Genomic DNA, 22,155 nt, shown 5'->3' with positions numbered 1-22,155 from the left:
GTTGGAAAGCTAGACAGAAAGTGAAAATTGACCGGCAGACAGACAATGACAGACACTGTCAGGCAGGCACACAGACACACGGATGGACAGACAGACAGACGGACATGTGGATAGAAGGCCACATAGGCAGACAGACAGACAAACCGATGCGACAGACAGACTGACAGACCGACCGACAGACCGACCGACCGACAGACAGACAGACAGACAGACAGACAGACCGACCGACCGACAGACAGACAGACAGACAGACAGACAGACAGACAGACAGACAGACTGAGAGGCAGGTATACCCATGTCTCATCTTGCAGTATGGCCTACAACATGTAACCTATTTCTCGATCGAAAGGAAACACCACGTACATGTAATATTATCTGTTAGTAAATGAGACGATCTCATACGTGATAAACATGCCCTGTATTATTGTTTAAGTAGGTCATCATATCTGATGTTTCCCGCAATATTTTATTTTTCAGTCTCAAAGTAATTCGACAGAAAGTACAGATTCAAGACAACGACCTGAAAGATCACGTGGTGACAGACGTGATTTCAGACGTCAAAGAACGAGAAGTAATCCTAACTCTCAGGAAAGTTCTCCATACGGTCATCTCCGTGGATTAGATCACGAATATTTCTGGTACGTTTAAGTCAGTCTAAGGGCGTATTGATAATACAAATATATTACGATAAGGTTTATTAAGTTAGAATGCAGCACGGGGACCAATTCCTTTGAAAATTTAATTTCTCCCATTCTCTCCGATCCAATCTTATGAAACCCTGTCTTGGTTCTTTCGAAATAATAAAAGAAATTTGGGGTTTCAAGATCTCGTTTTCAAGGAAATTGACAAACTTTCATTTTTCCATAAAATGTGCACGGTCAGAAAAGGTTAAACCGTTTATTATTTCCCAAGGTGCAATCAGCCAATCTACGTTACGTAGGCGGCAATGTGATAGTATATTCGGAGTGCAATGAGACATATTCGGAGTGTAGTGTGATATACTCGGAGTGCAATCAAATACATTCGGAATGCAGTGTGATATATTCGGAATGCAATATATTTGAAGTCTAATGTGATATATTCGGAGTGCAATGTGATACACTCGGAATGAATATATTCGAAGTGTAATGTGATATATTCAGAGTGCAGTGTGATATATTCGGAATGCAATATATTCGAAGTCTAATGTGATATATTCGGAGTGCAGTGTGATATATTCGGAATGCAATATATTCGAAGTGAATGTGATATATTCAGAGTGTAGTGTGATATATTCGGAATGCAATATATTCGAAGTGCAATGTGATATTTTCGGAGTGCAGTGTGATATATTCGGAGTCAAAGGTGATTGTTCGGAGGTTATCTTGTATTACCGGAACGTTTATCTGTATTAATTTAGGATAATTTGCAATCATTACGTAATTCAAATCAGAGATATCTTCACAAAAGACATTAATATGCTCGAATGACGTAATATTTTGACGTCAGTGAATTCTGTCATTACAGCCATTGATATTTTTACCTGGCTACAAATGTTGGTCTTTGCTTTTATCAATAGTAAATCACAGCGTCATATGGGAACAACAATGTTGCCTTTCTTTGACACATGTGGCAGCTTCCCGCTGAGATGCGAAAATCTTCAAGCGAATTGTACCAAGATATTTGATTTTAGCCATTAGAATTCTATACCTACATTAACTTATATAGCTAATAATTTTCATAATCGTTTACTTTACAGAGAGAAATGAGTCGACGATTATACTGGAATGACAATATATGACAGGGTTCCACGATGCCAGCACGTGTTGCCCACAAGTTAACAAGACAAACGGCAGATTTAACGAATGAAAGAATTCTTGTCCATCCCGGACATCTGATGGATGCAATGGATTTATGACACAACTTTTTATTTCACCAGAAATATAAATGTGTTCACTGTAAAATTAATATAATGTTACAATTCCGTAGAGGTTCTTGGAAATGAAATAGTTGCTTGGCAACGAATCCAGCCCATTGTCCTATCTGACAATGGTAAATAAAATGATATCACGACAGATATATTTGTAAGTGAATATGTAAATATACATAATTATGTACATGTTGACAGAGATTTTGAAAAAGATATGCAGTGGTCACTAGTATCAAAGACAATAAAAATTTAATGGAATTTTTCTTGTTAACAACAACAACAACAACAACAACAACAACAACAACAACAGGAGCAATAATAACTGACTGAATTAACATAACATTGTACATTCTGATGTTAGAACGCTGTTGTATAGTTTTGAATACAAGAATGTCAAATGATTTTCAGAATGGGAGTACGTTATACACGATACGTCCTTACAATCATAGGCTCACATGGTGAGTTTGACTCACTTTGCAAATTCATTTCTCATGAAAAATATTTAAAAAAATTAAATGATACTAAAGATCATAGTATAGTTTTAGGTATTTTACAGCAACGGAATATACGGGTTCAAAGGTCAGTGTGTGATCAACACTTGGGTTCAAATGTTGCGCTTCTCATAGCGTATATACATCAACGTATACCCAACTAGTAATAATGATGATGATGCAATTATGTTTGATTTTACACTGCCAACGTTTCGATCGAGCTCATTAGAGTTATTGCGCAACTTTACTGAAATATATGTCTCACATTTTATTCAACTCTTTGCAGACAATCGTATTATGACAATTGCCACAAAGATTTCCAAGATGGAGAGAAAATAAGCTTACTATCAGCAATATTAATATTATCTGTTGCAAATGTTTGCAAAAAATATAAAAAAATATATATGAAATACTTAAAATAGCCCTTTTTCGCCCAAAACAATTTCCCATGTAATGTACATTATTCTCTGTTCCTCTCTTTGCTAATTACTATTTTTATTGTTTCTGTACATCATTTTAATGGAGTAAAAATCTAAAATCATGTACACAGTGATTCCTGTATCACGTCATAACCCAATTACAATATTAAAGTCATCCATGAAAAGCAGAAAATGTCAACTTGCGAATATTAAAATTATGCAATTAGAGAAAAATACCATATATGATACCAAAAATGCCAATATTTCACTATTTTTTTTTAAATTCCTCTTCAACACATTATAGCGTATAAAGTATAATCAACAAAACCATAAAGCGTCTGCCGTATACTTTGGCACGTACTTTACAGTGAATCCAGACTATATATATATATATATATATATATATATATATATATATATATATATATATATATATATATATATATATATATATATATATATATATATATATATATATATACATATATATACATATACATAAAAATACATAAAAATGAAAGAAGACGAGTCTGTATGATAGCTCTCCAAGGTGATCGAGCACTCTACTTGGCGAAAGAAGAATGAAATTATATGTATATATACATATATATATGTATCTTATAGTATCTTATATACAACTTATTATTATAAGTAGTAAAGCTATTGGTACTTTGTTATTCTTTCAAAGGCTGTGATGTATAACAAGGTTCATATACAATATGTATATATTTTGTATAATTTTGAATGTATTCCACGTTATGTATTTTGTATAATTTACATATTGATATACTTTATTATTGTAATCATCTGAATGTTTATATTGCGATCAAGACAATGGAAATATTTTATGTAAGACATATGAATTACCAATAAACCATGTTTATTTATTGACAATCGGGATAATTGTATGATTGTATTTTAGAGTGGAAAAGGTTTTACGCCGAGTGGGAGAGAGAGAGAGAGAGAGAGAGAGAGAGAGAGAGAGAGAGAGAGAGAGAGAGAGAGAGAGAGAGAGAGAGAGAGAGAGAGAGAGAGAGAGAGAGAGAGAGAGAGAGAGAGGGGGGGAGGGGGCGGGAGACAGAGAGAGATAGAGACAGAGAAAGTGAGAGAGAGAAAGAGACAGACAGAGAGTGACGGTGACATAGACAGACAGACAGACACTTTGCCGTGCCAATTTCACTACTGAACCTCAGAGGGAGGAAGGAGGGAGGGAAGGAGGGAGAGAGAGGAGAGGAAGGGAGGGAGGCAGGCATCCATCCATCCATACACACGCAAACATACATACATACATGCATCATGCATGCATGCACGCACGCACGCACGCACGCACACACACACACACACACACATACATACATACATACATACATACATACATACATACATACATACATACATACAATTGAAGTTACAATTACGACCTTTAATTTCCTCTCATAATTGTCTCACACTTTTTCTCCTTACGATAGAGGGCGGATTTTTGAAGTTTGCATACTTAATCATACTTAATCTTACAGATACCGGAACACACGGGTTGAAAATTGAGTACGTCAGAGGTAATTTACCAATTTATATGCTAGATAAGCTATAGTTACGGTCATTACCATCTAGCAATACGAGTAATACTGTAATACTGTTCAAATTACTCTAGAAATTAGACAATAAATACTATCTTCATCGCGGACAACGTGACGCTTCTCTCAGTGAATTGTCGTTTTTCCAAACACTACAAACCATTGTGGAACGTGTCTATAAATGTACAACGGTGTATGTATGTAATGTGTGTGTGTGTGTGTGTGTGTGTGTGTGTGTGTGTGTATTTGTATTTGTATGTGTATGTGTATGTGTATGTGTATGTGTATGTGTATGTGTGTGTGTGCGTGCGTGTATGTGTATATGTACGTGTATGTGTATGTGTATGTGTACGTGATAATTATACAATACAGAAGAAAAACACGCATCTCTTAATACATACACTTCCCATATCTTAATGACCTGCAAATAGAAATTAACCATTTGTAATGTTTACTTCATCCGCTGCTCAATGACAAGTACATATTAAATGTCAAGTTATCGTTTGCTATACTGTGCCATTATACTTGTTTAATCAGCTTGTATTGTCTGTATTCCAAATATATCTTGCCAAAGGCTTTGAAAATTAACTTTCTTTGTTAAGCCACCCCAATCGCGGTTTCATAGTTTCATAGCTTACCATATGGCAGTTTTATCGTCCATCATTACTTGTTCGTTCTTCTCTGTTCATGGATTCATTTCCAAATGCTCGCATCAGTGCTAATCAGTTGAGCCATAGGATGATATAGGACAATTTTCTTGTTCTTGAACAAACATTTCTGTGCCTGTTTTTTACACCTAAATGATTATTCTACTCCGATCTGGGTCAATAGAGGGGGGTGTTTCCTTCCAAACAGTTTGTAATAACTGAAATATAGCTGATATTTTTTGAGTCATAATCGGTTTAAGTAAACGCATCCAGAAAAAAGAAATCTCTCTTAATCTTACTTTACATGACGTTTTCGTATTTTCTTTTCGAATCATAATAAATACACGCATTTCCCCGTGGCGTTAATTATCGAAGGGTCGACAACTTTAAATAACTTGCCTTGAAGCTAATAATAGTATTATGTTATTATAGTTATTAAGTTTATAATTGTGTAAAATAAGTGGTTATATTTCAGTAGATTTATTGAAAAAAAAATGTACGACACTTTTTTACACTTCGGCGCTTAATTTATGCTCTAAATGCATGTGCTATGTACTAGTGCCTCTCCGTCCTCGATCGGCCTGGGAAGAAATAGTCTCGATGCTTGTCGATGCGTGGGTCGCTTTAGATTTTGGAGCTCTAGAAAGCAAGTACAAGGCTATTCATTAGGAAACTATATCACACCCTCGTCGACTAAGTGTGATATGAATTTTAAATGTGTTTGCATGATATGTGCACAGCAAAGTGGTAAGTGTCTCAGTATCACCCTAGGCATATGCCAGTAAAAATAAAGGACGTGGGTAGGAAAGGAAAGCTGTATTTAAAACCTCCAAAGTTCAGATATGATCGTGCATTGGTGCATTTGTTTTATTTCCAACATAAACTAAAATGCATGGAACACCCCAGCCCCACCCATGAACATTTGCAGAGCAAGATGAACACACCATCATCAACCTGGCCAAGCTCAAAGTGACTCGCTCCTTTCACTCGTAGCTGCCTTCCTCCCCTCCCTTAAGTTTTTATGACTTCTCAATGAAAATGAGTGACTTTAACGCACAGGTGGTTTGTGCATAATCTAACCAATCGATGTAACTTTATCCTAAGTATTGGCAAGATAATGATCACTTGACTAACTTGCTCATTCAAGATGAGGTGATCATGAATCTGTCAGCCAAGTGATCAGAACTTTACCACTAATCTTACTAAGAAAGAGAAGTCCATATTGACCACACGGATATATTCAAACAACTCCACATCAGAAATTGCCGTAAGTTCTAGGTTAGTATGTCTATTAAAGAGAGGGGTCGTAGAAAAAGAATTCAAGTACATAAATTTACACTGACATTAATTCCTAATCTGAACATAAATCACAAATCATCTCGTTATAAGGTGGCTCACTGTATTTACTTGCCATGGTGGCACCCACACAGACACACAATCACCAACACCACCCCCTCCAAAATGTCGATTTTGTTATAGAGTACACGGTCTTTCTTTTTCTAGAAGTAAAGTTAATTGCAAGATATTGAAACAATTAATTTTCGTAGGATGTGCTATTTTTGGTAAATTGTCAAATTGACAATTTTCAACTTCCCACGCACATTACACAAATACTGCACTTTCGATATTACACCCATCAAAAAACCGGGTCGAATAGCAATAGTAATGTTTCATAACAATATGTATATATATTACATTTGGAGAAAATTGAATCGTTACAAAACAAAAGAATTATTATTATTGCGAGTTCTGTAACTAAGTAGTTTGTCAGTTATGCGACTAAGATATTCAATACTGAATGTAAATATGTATTTGAAATAAATGTTTTGGGCAAAATAAGTTGTTGTTTTCAGTATCATCGTAAAATTAAGTACCGCCAACACCGATGGACTTTTTGGAGGAGACTTTAGATTCGACTTTGTCTTTAATTTTAAGTGACTTAATATATTTTCAATAAGTTACATCTGGTTTGACTTGCTGGGCAGGGTTAGGAATACTAACAATCATAATACTGCCCGTTTCATGTCACCGCTCACCGGGTCTGTCTGATACAACCGCTCAGAAACCAATAAGAAACTAGACATGCTACACTGTACAGCTGATTTGACAAAGTAAAGAACGAAAATGTTTACATAGATGTTGATAGATTAGTAGTATCGGTTTCAAAGTTAGTCTTCAAGATTACTTCACTTCTGGAAGTGTACAGGAAAGTACTTGAAGATCTTATCACAGTTGGATACTGATAAGCAGTCAATGGGTTTGCCCGAATGAATAAATAACTTCATACAAGGAGTTTTCTGCTTTTCCTTGACTAAGTCTTGCTTTCTTTTCAGAGATATATGCTCATCAATTTTGTGTTTGAATGAGTCCATGTAAATACTTGCAAATTATTAGTGTGAAGGAATGCACATGTTTAGAATTACTTACTATTGTAGAAGCTACATCATTTATACATGGGACTAGTATCTCCAGACAAGGCGACTACTAAGTGTGTGCACCCGGGTGTTCATCGCATGTAAATGAAACGAGCTGTACATCTGAGGCAGACTACATATTTGACCCAAATGTTGTATAGTGCAAATATTAGCGGCATGGTTGAAATATTTATACTACAAACAATATGAATTTTCATATAATGGTGAATATATATTAATTTCTGCCATAATGATTTCCGTAATTGGAGGTTTCTTCTCTTGGCCGGCAAATTATGTGGGATTTCCATGTGAAATAATATAAGTATATGTTATTTGTTAAGTACGGTGTCCTGTCTTCCTGCGAGCGGTCATTTTCCCATAATATAATGACAGCGAACTGGAGGCCAATCTTCATACTTGTTATTAATTCGTTCATTTACAAATTAGTCCATTGTTTGCTTCAAATAGTACCTCTGTAGAATATCATTTTAAAAAGTTACAAGTAATTTCTGTGAGTGTGACTTCCATTGTCTTAAGTTTCATGCGATTTGTCTTACAAGAGTTTTTTTATATATTTCAAGTGGAAGGAAATGCATTGTGTAAGAAGTGGCACTATGGATGTATACCAATAAGATAGTAGTTTCCTACAAGTATGACGTCATGGTAAGGAGTGTAGATGATTGCGGTAGAAAGCCTGAGATCATAAGCGATACTTGACATTAAATCTTGTAGAAGTATGTAGATGGATGATTTCCAAAACTAAAGCAGTTCTGAATTTTGTATTTATTGGTTTCATGTAACAGAAACAGGTACAAATTAGCATGATGACGAACACGAACGAATCCCATTGTTATAGACGATAACGAGTAGTGAATATTTGTTTTGACAGTTTTGGGTTTATTATATGGCAAAACGTTTGAGAGTTAAACGATGCCAAACATATTGGCGACAACAGTTTTTATTAACCCGTTCTCCGTTACGTGCCTGGCTGGCTTGATGTGTTGTATGAGAACTTATCAATTTATTATCTATTATATTTGCCTACACAAAGAGTACTTCACAACGGTATATGGTTCGTATCTATGATTATATTGCATTTAAATACTCATCTGCAGCTTTACAATTGATTCAAATGAGGATAGCATGCAAAACGCAGTGACGTGACGTGACGGACGTGACGTGAGGTGACGTGACGTAACGTGATGCTGGTATCGTCCGAATATGATGTAATATATATAATGAGAACATGTGCACACGCCAGTTTTACTAAGTATCTACTAAACAAAATAATTTGTATTAAAACCACAACCCTACAGAATAAGAAATAAACTGAAAAATACATAACGATCACGTGACGTCTTAACATTGGACCTCGTTGGCATAGACAGTCTAATTTCGCAACATGGTTTCTCTTTCCTGACCACAAAGAGATCTCCCAGGATAATGTAATGCAATATGGTCAGCAATGTGCTGTAAATATATAAAGAAACTATTTTCCAATTCCCATGACTGTCAGTATTCAATCTACCGTGATTAAGAAAAGTAAATTGACAATTTGATTTTTCACAGTGAGATTACACTTTGAACACCGTTTCCTTGCAAATATACAGGAGATTTCTTCTTCGCTTGTAAATACTATTAAATGGTGTATCAGGATCAGTGAGACTGGTCACAAGGTTTCATGTTGAGATAGACACAATAAAGATAACACACAAACATCCTTTACAGTGTCTGTTCTGTAGTTTGCTACATTTGTATTTGTTTTTGTTATCATAAACAAAATACACAGCAGACACTATCTAAGGGGTTTTTGTGTTTTATCTTTATTGTGTCTATCTCATCATGAAACCTGATGATCAGTCTAACTGATTTTGATACATAGTTTCTCTGCATAGTTTGATGGCATGGGCAAGTTAAGACGAAAGCTCCTGAGAAGTAGCGCTTATACACCCCTAAGTATATAAAACAATAGTAAAATGCATATCATATTATTATAAAATTCTAAGCATATGAAATCAATAAGCGATGTCACTGGTCTAGAAAGATTCGTGTCTCTGTTGCCAAGTAATTCTTTCTATACCATGTTAATGGGTATGCTTGGGTTGTTTCATATAAATCAACTACTTCTAGCATGTAGGTTGATACCATTATGCTAATATTTGTATAAATAACCACGGGATTAAAATATTACCTGAAAATAAAGGGCTACTTACAGTAAAAAAAAAAATTACTAAATTCATAACATGTTCATTTTTTCATGTTTTTACGTTGAATTATTTGAAAGCAAGAAAGTTCACTCAAACTTGACGTTTTGTTGTATAATTTGTCCTAGATCTTCGGGCTATATACGTGTGTAAGTATATGCTACACGTTGGATTTCCAATGGATCAAATATTACATTTTCGCTTTTCTGAGTGGCTGCGTTAATCAGGTAGACATATAACTCAGTGATAAACATAGCCGACACATTCCGATTTTCTAAAAAGAATCATTACTTTTCATTAAATCCCTACAACATACTGTAAAAAAAGTGAAAAATCAAATTCACTGTTATAATTTAACAGAGAAATATCCGCTATTTATTTATTACAAGAATCCACAAGGGACGTGTAGAAGAAATTATGCAAACAGAAGATAATTATAGCATTCTACTGTTTTATCTCTTCTGAAGTACTCTGCAATACTCTTCTCACCCTTCAGCGTGACTCAATGTCAGTGCTGAGTCTGGATAATCAGGCTGTTCAGATATTTTAAGAGCTTTGTTAAGCATTCCAAGGAATTGAAATAAAACATTTGGTTTTTAATGGACGTTTTTTTGCCGTGGGTAATTTGTAATTAGACGCTGTCAATCCGATATTAACTAAGTCTACACTAGTCTTGTAACGAGTTTACCAAATTTCCAGTATTTTTGGCAAAATTACCTTAATTAGATGGGTTTGCTGAACTAGTATAGGTTTGCGTATGATATAATTAATGGCACGACTACAGACTTATAGTATTTTAAATAGCTTTCGTTTGATATCGCTATCAAACCAGAAAGACTAGAATTTCAGTCGGGTGGCACAATTTTCTTGTTTACATCTCGCACAACATTTTTGTTACCAATTACATAGACAAAATAAGGGCACTGATATTATGCACGCACATGAAATGTTACATAGTATCCTACTATGAACATCAATACTTTGAATCTTCCTTGTTTCATCTGACAGCGACGTTGATGTGTGTTCACAGTGAGATAAAATGTATCATTTTATATATTGGCGCACTATCAGTGTCTGTATTTTTGTTTTATGCCATTTGTAACAACAACATAAACGTGGTATGATATGTAAAAAACACATCTTGCTGCCTTCTTTAAACTGTACAGTTTCTCTAGTTTGGAGAAATGCAGAATGCAGAGGAATTACATACATATGATGGGTAGAATGAGTTAGTATTGCTATGCTTGTGAAAAAAACAGAATCAGCTTAACGCTCGTATAATAAACCAGTAAGATAAATTATGCACTCATATTTTTGTTTCCATATGTATATTTTCTTTGCATATAGCATCGTGACCTACAATACTTCAGGTGCAGCCAAGGAAACTGTCTGTACAAAACGTGGGATGGGACAAACAGCCAGTATTTCAGTTGGCAAAACTTTATTTCAGTTGACTGTGTGGGTATGGGGGGGGGGGCAGGTAAAGGTACCGGCAATGTAGCAATTCAATGCTTAATGGTGGGTAGAGCAGTGAGGACTTTTCCGATATGGGGAGAAGGAAAAGTAAGACACACTCAAATAGTTTTGGGGGCAAATGTTGCAGTGTGAGGTCATTTACGAACTTTCACTTTCCCGCAATAAAAGCCATATATATATATATATATATATATATATATATATATATATATATATATATATATATATATATATATATATATATATATATATATATATATATATATTATATCTGTACAATACATGTGTACATGTGCTCAGTGTTTCTGGCCCTACCCCACCCCATACACCACCAACTGACAGCCTACCACCCTACCCATCCCAAAACATGATTACTAAATAATGAAGTGATACTGCAGCGATGCGTACACATTTAGTCTTTGCGTACATAAGGCGTTCACGTTTAGTCACATTTTAATACTAACAATTCATGTAATGCAATCTACCTTTACCTTAACGGAGACATAATATTGACTGACAATGTCGTCATAATATGTTTGTATAAGTGTCAAACGACCCCTAGTTTTCGTCATTGTCGTGTGCACTGCGTAGTTCATGATTCAAACAATAAACAGCACCATCACTTTAGCAAACATGTTTTAAGATATGCATTTCTGATGACACGCTTTTTTCTGTGTAATTCTATCAGCTGAATAGGGGAATGATCACGTAGGCAAAAGAACGGAGAATCTTAAGGAAGATTCACGTTGTTTGGTTTCTCAATTTTAGCCCATATCATTGCATACAATTTATATTTGTTTGATTTGATATATAAAGCATATCCCAATATCAAATTCAAAACTCGTTCTAACTTACCAGTATATTTCAAAAACAGTTTTATTATTTGCAGCTTTTATCAAACCATTCCACATGTGAATAGTTCCATACTTTAAAATAATGATCCAAGTATTAGTGGTTGGCCATGGTAAAGAGTGACGTCGATATTTGATGTTTGTGGGCTTTCACCATTTCCTGTTTAATTCAACACGGTTTATTTTCCTAAGGAAGACTGAACAAACAATATTTTTGTATTCATTTGATACATATTGCCAGTGTAACTAATATGCTAATCAATTAATAACACGTCACTCATTATCTTCGTTCTGTGCTAAACTGTTACCATATTTGGTCAAATCCCACCCCTCCCTCAGAAACGCTGCAGGTGACACATCTGTCAATAAAAGAGCTACTGTACTTCAATTCGTCTCAGGGGTTAATTTTTATGAATTTACATCGATAAATCGTGACGGGTTTCGTCGTTAAAGTTTTAAGATGAAAGTGTTTTGACGCCGACTTCCTCCTATGCCTTCAAACCTTCGTGAAAATCATAAAAGTTAGGAGTGACATTTTGTGACGTCATGGTCCCGCCCCCTAAGTCTACCACGCAGGATCTCTTGAGCATATCTGAACATCGTCTATAAGAGGCGCAAAAAGATGAGACATGACAGTGAGAAAGCTAGCAATAAGACGTGGTGTATTGATAGAACTTTGCCGAGTGATCCGTTTGTCTGTGACTACATATTTTGGTTGGTGTAACTTTTGTACACAAGAAGGTAAGCGAATTAACCGTTTTAGTTCGATGTCTCTTTACAATGTCTTCTACGCTACGAGTTTGTGTGTGTAAACATCCAAACAAACGGATTATCACAGACGCAGATAAGCAAATACTGAAGCAAGCTGGTAGCAACGTAGTGATAATGTTACGATCCAGAGGCATATTTTACAATTCTTAATGTCAAATTTACCTTGTACTACTTACTTATGAACAGGAGCTGACGACAGCGCTATCTACTAATATGTTGATTTATCTACTAATCCTGTATGAATTGCATTTATCTCTAGTAGCTAACATTGTTAAGTGTTCTGATTAAACATAGATTTGCACTTGTAAACAAGATGACTTCTTGTTTATCGAATTCAGATTAATACTTATTTTTCCACTAGCATGATCATTATGAATCTTACACGTGGAAAATTTACATATGGTATTATCCCAACTCCCATCTTAGTATTCTGTAGACAGTTCACAACACCTTCTAGAACAACGAATCTAGGTGAGAATAATGACATCACTATAATTTCAGACAACTAGAACATATACGCTAGAGATATGGAGAAATAAAGACACTTTGGATTTTGATTTGCAACGCAACAGTTGGTGTGAGTGACAATACATGTGTGGCTAATTCTTGACTTTAAGACAAGCTCGCTAGATCCTGGTACTCTTGGAAGATAGTTAGTAAGAGTGGAGAATCGTTTACGTTCTGCTGATCTACCTACAACTAACACTACTTAGATACTGAAACGTAACACTGCGTAGCATTAGAAAGTATCAATAACACAGACTTCCTTGTCTGCGGTGATCATGAGTATGTTGAATAATTGGGATAACATCCTGGGTTTGTAAGCCGTGTTTTAAAAAAAAACAGTGCGTGCTGGATGATATGCGAAGGATACTGTCGGAAGGTATTGTTGAGTCAAAATGATAATACTTAACAGTTGAAATGTAAGAAAATATGCCATCGTAAGGGAAGATAGAATAATCGATCACAGAATTTCCTCAGCAGTAGTGTATTTGAATCAACATCGATGTTAATGCGTTTTGGTACGTGTTGTTGAATCCAAAATTTTTCTCTTATGGCGATTTATTTAACTTGTGCGTATTCAGACTGACAAAATGTGCAATAGAAAAGGTCATGTCGCTTCTAGGCGTTGTATAGACTACTACATTCTGACTACTGACAAAATCTTCTATCAAAGTAATTATCTCTTTAATCTGCTGGAAAGAAGACTGCGGCCAGAAGCAAAATTTAAAAATCTACAAGTTAAAATACAACAAATAAGAACAGTGTAGCAGATACTTAAAGATTGGGAATACGATAAAGAGATTGAACAGGTCACAAAATCCCACTTTTCTTGCGTGATTGTCATCGTTAGTTGTCTTGAAATTATGTAGTTTTGTTTTACTTTTTTAAATATGACAGGCTGATTACACACGAGATGATATCTTAGGTTTCTATTTATTTTTCCCGCAATTTATTTGTTTGTAAGAATGCAATGTATTTACCCCAGGTTACTTTTAATCCTGTTCTAAAGAGTGAATGTCATTTGTTTCCGCGAACGATATTATTTGAACAGAGTACAGTAAAATTTCAAGAGTAATTACTTTCCATGAAGTCAAGGTTTTGCGGCGAGGTGAGGTATGGTCTAAGCGCGAAGCCTGTGGGACGGGGGAGGGGTTACGGTACGTGAGTTATATGAAATCGAGGTCAACAAGTTCAGTTTCAAAGGTTTCATATGCTGTAGGGCAACATGATAATGAGAAAGGCATATTATTTTATAGGAATTTAGGACAGTCATATCTTGCAAGTAGTTTGGTGTGAGAACAGAAATTGATATAATTTATTCGAATGACAATTGTTTCACTTCTGGATATCTATATCATACAGAAAATATTTGCAAGGATTTGAATACAACGCGTATGATGAGTATGCATAGATAAGTAGAATACGTGTAACTCAAAGATTAATTCTGGTTTAACATAAGTGAAGTTACGTTCCTATTACTCTATCGCCTTCGGATGTTTTTTTTCCAGTGGTTAGCATATTATCAGGATTGTGAAATAACCTCAAGCTTACAATTCAATGATTGGTAAAATACTTTGATCCCTAGAGATGCTGTCTACTCTGTGCAAACGGATATATAATCTTGTAACATTTTACCAGGTAGTCCCCAGTCACTCAAACGCTTACACACACAAAACTTCAAGTGAGATAAATTATGCAGAATCACCTAACTTATCTCTTACATACTTAACATCTATTTTGAATCTTCATCCTTGATTATCAAATAGCATCCGTCTATATCAACCATCCACCCTACGAGTTTTTTCAGGGGCCTGGACAAAGCTTTGCACTATCAAATACAAGACAGCGAAATATTTATTTCGAATCGTTAATATACAATACTACGGCTCTGATTGGACTATCTTTTCTTGATATAACCTCTTTCCTACGCCGAATCACCATAATTCGGTTAATTTCATACATCGTATGAATAGGGATTATCCAACCTAATTTCTCCTTAAATCATTAATACCAATATATACCTTCCCAACTGTATCAACATTGAGGGTTATTAAACACATGGTATATACATTAAATTTACTAAATATTATACGAGAAAGCGATTTTCGTTCGTTAATTGTTATCTATATCTCTCTTTTTTACAGTTGAACCATTCTCGACACTATGCACTCCAAAACCCTCCTAATTACTGCAATAGTATGTATACTTATTGTTCATGCAAATGCTGGATTGCCGTGTCTAGACTACTGGGCGAAGTGGTGCGGTAAACGAGTTGGATCAGGGAAGAGGTCATACGGTAAGTTTCGTTGCATCTATTTTAAGAGGGGGGAGAGAGAGAGAGAGAGAGAGAGAGAGAGAGAGAGAGAGAGAGAGAGAGAGAGAGAGAGAGAGAGAGAGAGAGAGAGAGAGAGAGAGAGAGAGAGAGAGAGAGAACGAAATATCAAAATGATGGAAACAGATATATGAGACAGTAGACAGAAATAAACCGATAGCATTCCAGTCCAATATCCAGAATTATGTCGTAGCGGTTGTCTTAAGTTTGATAAAATCGCCCGTATTTGCAACAACTTACATTATTTCTCGCAAATGTCTTTAAAATCTAGATAAAAATGGTATCCTAATTTTATCATTATCCACTCATAACAGTATTATATTAGACGTCATCAATATGTCATTACTTTACCTGATGAATAGTATGACGACATTAATGAATGAAATGACATTGTGACAATAAATGAATAAAGTGAATTCAGCTCTTTACTACGTTTCTTCCTGTACACGTGGGTTTTGATGGAAGGCAGGAAAGCATAGATAAAACACTGTATGAAATTTCCGTTGTAAAACTCTCATGTGTATAACGTGAGGATTTGGGACATTGCAGGGTCTTCATAGAAATTGTATTCTGATCGATTAGCGCATTTTATGCCTTTGTGTTGTTGACAATGTCTTATTTCAGTGCTTCTATTTTGTGAATGGCAACTGTAATGTATTTACGGAAGTAAAAAATGTGTTACAGTTATCCGTGATCAATATAGTAAAGCTCTTTGCAAAATTCTTATTAGCCCCCAAAAAATAATTGTTTGGTACCGGTTACCCGACCCCACCTATAGTTTTTCACTGCTGACCCTAACTTTTGTTTACGTATTTGAGAAAAAATAAAAATCGCAAACATTGTGAAGTCTCACGAGAAATAATGGATTTGGAAACGGACATCAACTTAAAAAGACAATATAAAACTGTTCTTCCCATTTCCAATGGCTGTACATCTTATATGAAGAAATAAACAACACAGAGACCATTTGGAAAACAATGGAAAACCTGAACTGTATAGACACTCACAAAGAAAAAAAATAAAATAAAATAAAATAAAAAATCTACCTATGCTTCGTAAAGCGCATTGTGATAGTTATATGGAATGCGCTATATAAGAAAATTAGATTAGATTAGATTAGATTATCCCACCTATTCTATAACTGAGCGTAATCGGAACCACACAATTTTTTTTATTAGGTTTGCCAACTGATAATTTCTGTATTATAAATTAGATTAGTTTTCATTAGTGTATTAATATGTTTGACTCATTATTAAATATTAACGGATATTTAGATTTCTTGGAACCTTATCCAAATACTTTATGCCACCAATAAATCAATTTGAGGACACTGCACGTATTATATAAATCAATTGTGAAGGAATTGAATGTTTACCTAATGAGATACAACTCCCATGCCTGAATTCATGCAAACTGTCTTTTATGAACACAGAGCGCCCACGAACTCCATCGTTACATACTTTCAAGCCAAACGTTACTTGATGTTCGTTATATACTTCTAGCAGGTTGATTTTCCTGTCAGCCCTTTCTATTCCTCAAAAAATATTTACTGCTCTTTTTGCGTTAGCGTTCACTCCCTCTGTTTGATACAACAATGCAGAAATCAATAGGACACTGCACATTCTACACTAATATAGCAAGATGGTAATTTCTTGCTACATTTTGTTTAATTGAAGTAAGCCATTTAAACGTACTGCAATTAGATTCAGATAAGCGGGCGCCAATGTTTAGATTCTGCATTTGCTGTCTGCATGGTGACACTTATTAGTTCATTTCATTTAGACACAATGTAGCAAAAAACTGAATTTTGTTTAATCTGCTATCCAGTGTAGAATGTGGAGTTTCTTAGTGGTTTCTGTGTGGTTGTCGTATCAAACAAAGTCGGTGAACACAAACATGAAACGGGCAGTATATGCAGACTGTATATCATACTATGCATCAGATGACAGTGACTATGGCTTTTCATTTTAGTACCCATGACATGATATATAGTTTTCACTCGGATGGAATCATTTAAATCCCTATTATTGCGAGAAAAGTGACTCACCCACGGTCTGGTGTGCACTGCCAGGGTCTCCATTTCCTGCAATTTTACACTTTGTTACTCGCTATTATTCGAGATAGTGAACGTTAGTAATCCTATTAATATCAGAAGTACAAAGCATACACATGACATGTGCATGCAATTGACGACTATGCTACATTCCCCAAAGTGACATTGTATGTTTACCCACTGGCAATTCGATAATGGATATTGTGAAATAGTGCGGTGAGAGAAAAGATGAATAGGTATGTCGGTAGGCAAGCAGGTGCATGATGGATGGATGGATGGATGGATGGATGGATGGATGGATGAGTGGGTAAGTGATCTGAGTGGACAGACAGACAGACAGACAGACAGACAGACAGACAGACAGATGATGATGATGAGAAGACGTAGATTGAGAAACCAAAAAGAGACACAGACCGACCATGACAAGCTGACAGATCGACACCAAAGGGAAATGCAAGCAGAGAAAATGGACCGATTTATTAAGTGAATGAATGAATGAATGGATGAATGAATGAATGAATGAATGAATGAATGAATGAATGAATGAATGGATGGATGGATGGATGGATGAATGAATGAATGAATGGATGGGTGGATGGATGGATGGATGAATATATGGATGGATGGATGGATGGATGGATGAAACGCTTTATTGAATGAATGGATGGATAGATGGATGAATGGGACGATTTATTCAATGAATGAATGAATGAATGAATGAATGAATGAATGAATGAATGAATGAATGAATGAATGAATGAATGAATGAAAATAAATAAATAAATCTCCGACTTCTATATTTGCCGCCAGTGCCTAATGAGTCTAGAAAATTGAGGTCAAAACAGTGAAATACATAAAGAGCAAATGCATCATGCATAGGTTGATTGCCATCGTAAATTGGCACGAGGAATAATTATGCTCCTTGAAATAATGGCCTATTATTCCGTACTTCAAACAAAAAGGAAAGGAAAATATCTCTATTGCATTCCGCCGAAGGCAACCAATTGAAAGATGGGCCTTAATGCCTATTATTGAAATAATGGCGTTAGAACAATGGAATTTACCATTAAACCTATTATCGGAATCGTTTTACCATCAACTATGTGATCATAAAAGTCAGTTAAGATAAATGTCTCGATTCTGATAGTTGAATTAATAGAGGCAGATGTAATAACTATTGAAACAATCGCTCTATATGCAAACAAGAATTCTGACACGAAATCTGAAGGTCATATACTATAGTCTTATATTGTAGAATATCAAGTCTGGTTGGCATCGTCAAAATTTTAATGATGCTAGTTGATGTCTAGGTAACACATCTATCTTATTGCCAATTAATGCGTATAGGGCATTGGGTTTGAATGCAAAATCTGTAAGTTCGGTAATCCGGAGATAATCCGATAAAATTATGATGTATTAAATCGATGTCAAGTAGTAAAGTATAAAGCTACATGTATTCATCTTTGTATACAAAGACATTTTACAAATAAACCTTCTTTGAAAATTGGCAATATCAGATACTCTAATCTGCTTCTCAACCTGTGGCGTTTCAAAAGCAGACAGCGACTTCCCTTATTTGCAGCACGCAACACCAGCTTAAGAAACAAATTGCAGTCATTTTATCTCCAAGTTGATTTGTTTTCTTTCTCAGTGAATACTAATCGTATTTTATATACTATACACTGAGGAGGGTAATTTAATCCTGTAATTCTACGAGTTTATTATCTTCACACACTCTTTACTCGTGGTGGCTAACTTGTCATGTGAAAACATCACTCCTACGCAAGGTGGGTGTCGATCGGTGCCGTAGTGATTATATATAAATACTCCTAGTTCAATATCGTTAGACTGCATTTAACTGATAATGTCATACTAGTAGACATACTTTATCCAAGTGGTTCTATTCAGATGGCTCATTTCGCTAAGAGCTTCATTTAGTGTTTTGTAACTAAGTAACAATTAGAATTTCCATGTCATCGCACTTGTAGATTTTTCGAAAGGGCAAATGAGAAGTTCAAAAGATATTTTCTTATATATTTTTAAAAAAAGTAAATAAAGCATTGACGTTTAGCGTCCAATATCCCTATACGACTGTTTTAATTAATGTCAAAATAAATTATTTGATAGACTCGGATATCAGATGACCTAATACTTGTTTCTGCAGCGTAAATACAAAGGTGGGAAGTTAGACAGAATAAAGAAATTCATCTGACAAAAGTTAATATTATATAGTTATAATATATATATATATATATATATATATATATATATATATATATATATATATATATATATATATATATATATATATATATATCTGTTTTTGATTCTCCGAATGACTGACAAGGCTTGGTTTATTTTAAAGAAATAGTTTTCGTTTTGATTTAGAAAATCAAAAACAAAACAAAACAAAACAAAACAAAACAAAACAAAACAAAACAAAACAAAACAAAACAAAACAAAAGAATGAAAATGTCGTTTGCAAGATTCGGAATTTCCTTCCGTCAAACGGTAAATTTGAAAGACCTTTCAAAGTCGATCACACACACATATATATATATATATATATATATAAGATGGGTGTGATGAGTCATGCAAATCACCTGCCAAAGAACAGACTCCTTAAAACGATATCAGCTTTCTCCTAATTGGTAGCTAAATCACCATGCCACGATTTCTTCACATCATATCATTAAACTAATGTGATATCGCAGTATAGAAATTGAGGTTATATGTCACACGATTAAACTCATTAGTAATTACGGCTGATGTCTCGATATATTGATAAATCAGCAAGTACTTTGATGAAACTATATATTGAAATGTGAATAAGTCGGGTTAAAGCTTTTTAGGAAATTGATATTCATTGGCGTGGGACTGGGCAAATATATAAATAAAAAGGGATACAAAAAATTCAAATCCATTTCATTGTGCAAACATAATTACTAACAGTGTCATGATATATATCATGAATAACTCATCATAGTACAATTAGAGAGACACACACAGAGAGACAAAGACAGGGGAAGATGTCCGACTACTAAGTCTCATGATGCAATGGTAGACCACTATTAGAACAGAGACTTGATAAAGTTAGTATTTCTTAGCCATCACGCGAAATATGATGTATAATCATAAAATGACTCCCATGAACCCAACGTTTATGAAATTGCCTTTAATTCCCAGAGTAGCTTTCCCCTGTAAGATACACTCACACTAACCATTCAACAGTAAGTAATCTACAGTAACGTTAATGCATTAGGGTCGGGAAATATAAACCACAAAGTAAATTTAATATAAGGAAAGTCAGTAATTTGAGAACTATATGGCATACATATACACGTTAGACGTTAATGACCACGGGTGAATTGTATTGACAGAGTGAATAACGTCCAATATGGGCATAAAATAATGTCATTTTTTCTTGAACAAACTCATCATAAAAATAGTACCTATAACCATTGTGATCATTAGATAAATAAGCACTCAGTATTTTACGGAAAAACTAATTTGCTTGAGTCTTTTTAACCCACTTTTGATATAGCATTGCCGGAAATTTAACAAATTAAAGTTTGCTCAAATTTCATTAAACAGACCGAGTTTCAATCAAAACCTTGCTGTATGACTTCTTCGACATTGAAGACACAATCCGATCTTTACAATTGGAAACGAAAGTTTGATTTGAAAGTGTATATGAAAGACAGCTGCAGTGTGTGTATTCATCAACGGGAATCGTCAAGACATTGCTTATTACTTCGATTGAAAAGATTGATTTCTTTAAAGACGATTCAATACGTTATTTCATGCATTGTGGAAGATTGTCGTGATATCATTCTGCATGTGCAATTCCTACTTGGTCTGTCCGTCTGTCTGTCTCTCTCTCTCAACACGACACATAGATAGCGCACGAATTTCGGCAGTGAACATCAACATCTATGGGGACTTTGTCCTTTGTATTTCAAAAAGCCCTTAGCACCATTTTGTGTGTCAGCATAGCTTCGTCAACCTCACCTAGTAATTATTGCAAAATAAATAAATTCAACGTTCAAAATAATTTTCCAACTTTGAATTGCTGCTTGTGAAATTTGAGGTCACCATCTGAGCATTGACAATTCTTCAATTTATGTTCTAAATAGAAAGGGATATCGACATGGAGTGAATACAAGAAACGCAATAACTCCTAAACTGCTTTTGATACATCTTTAGTTGTCAGTACTTTCTGCAGAGTTATCGAAAAAAAGGGCACTGACGTATCTGCATCTAGATGACAATAACCCCTGCCTTTATAAGTACAACTAAGGGTGTACATTTGATATTTAAAATGAAAAGAGGGGTAACACGACCTAAAATGTGAAAATGTCACACAGTAAATTTGTTCAACAGGAAGGATCTTATTCAAGTTTTCAAAAATATTTGAATTGAAACGTACATATTGAAATTTTAAACTTAATTAGTTTGTATCCAATTATTCAATAACCATTTAGTTGTGGCGATAGAGACTTAATATAAT

At 34.8% G+C, this 22,155-nt stretch overlaps 1 long non-coding RNA gene across 1 annotated transcript in view; it reads left to right on the top strand.

Moving 5' to 3' along the window:
• Positions 1-12,630: 12,630 nt before the first annotated feature.
• The window catches only part of LOC144447851 (uncharacterized), an 18,373-nt gene continuing 8,848 nt past the window's right edge, over positions 12,631-22,155 (top strand). Inside the window, exons 1-2 of the long non-coding RNA XR_013482054.1 lie at positions 12,631-12,726; positions 15,405-15,556. This is a non-coding gene — a long non-coding RNA (uncharacterized LOC144447851). The remainder of the gene's footprint in view (positions 12,727-15,404; positions 15,557-22,155) is intronic.

Source organism: Glandiceps talaboti, chromosome 16, assembly GCF_964340395.1.
Source record: "Glandiceps talaboti chromosome 16, keGlaTala1.1, whole genome shotgun sequence".
NCBI lineage: Eukaryota > Metazoa > Hemichordata > Enteropneusta > Spengelidae > Glandiceps > Glandiceps talaboti.
This window is presented reverse-complemented; position numbering and strand designations above follow the sequence as displayed.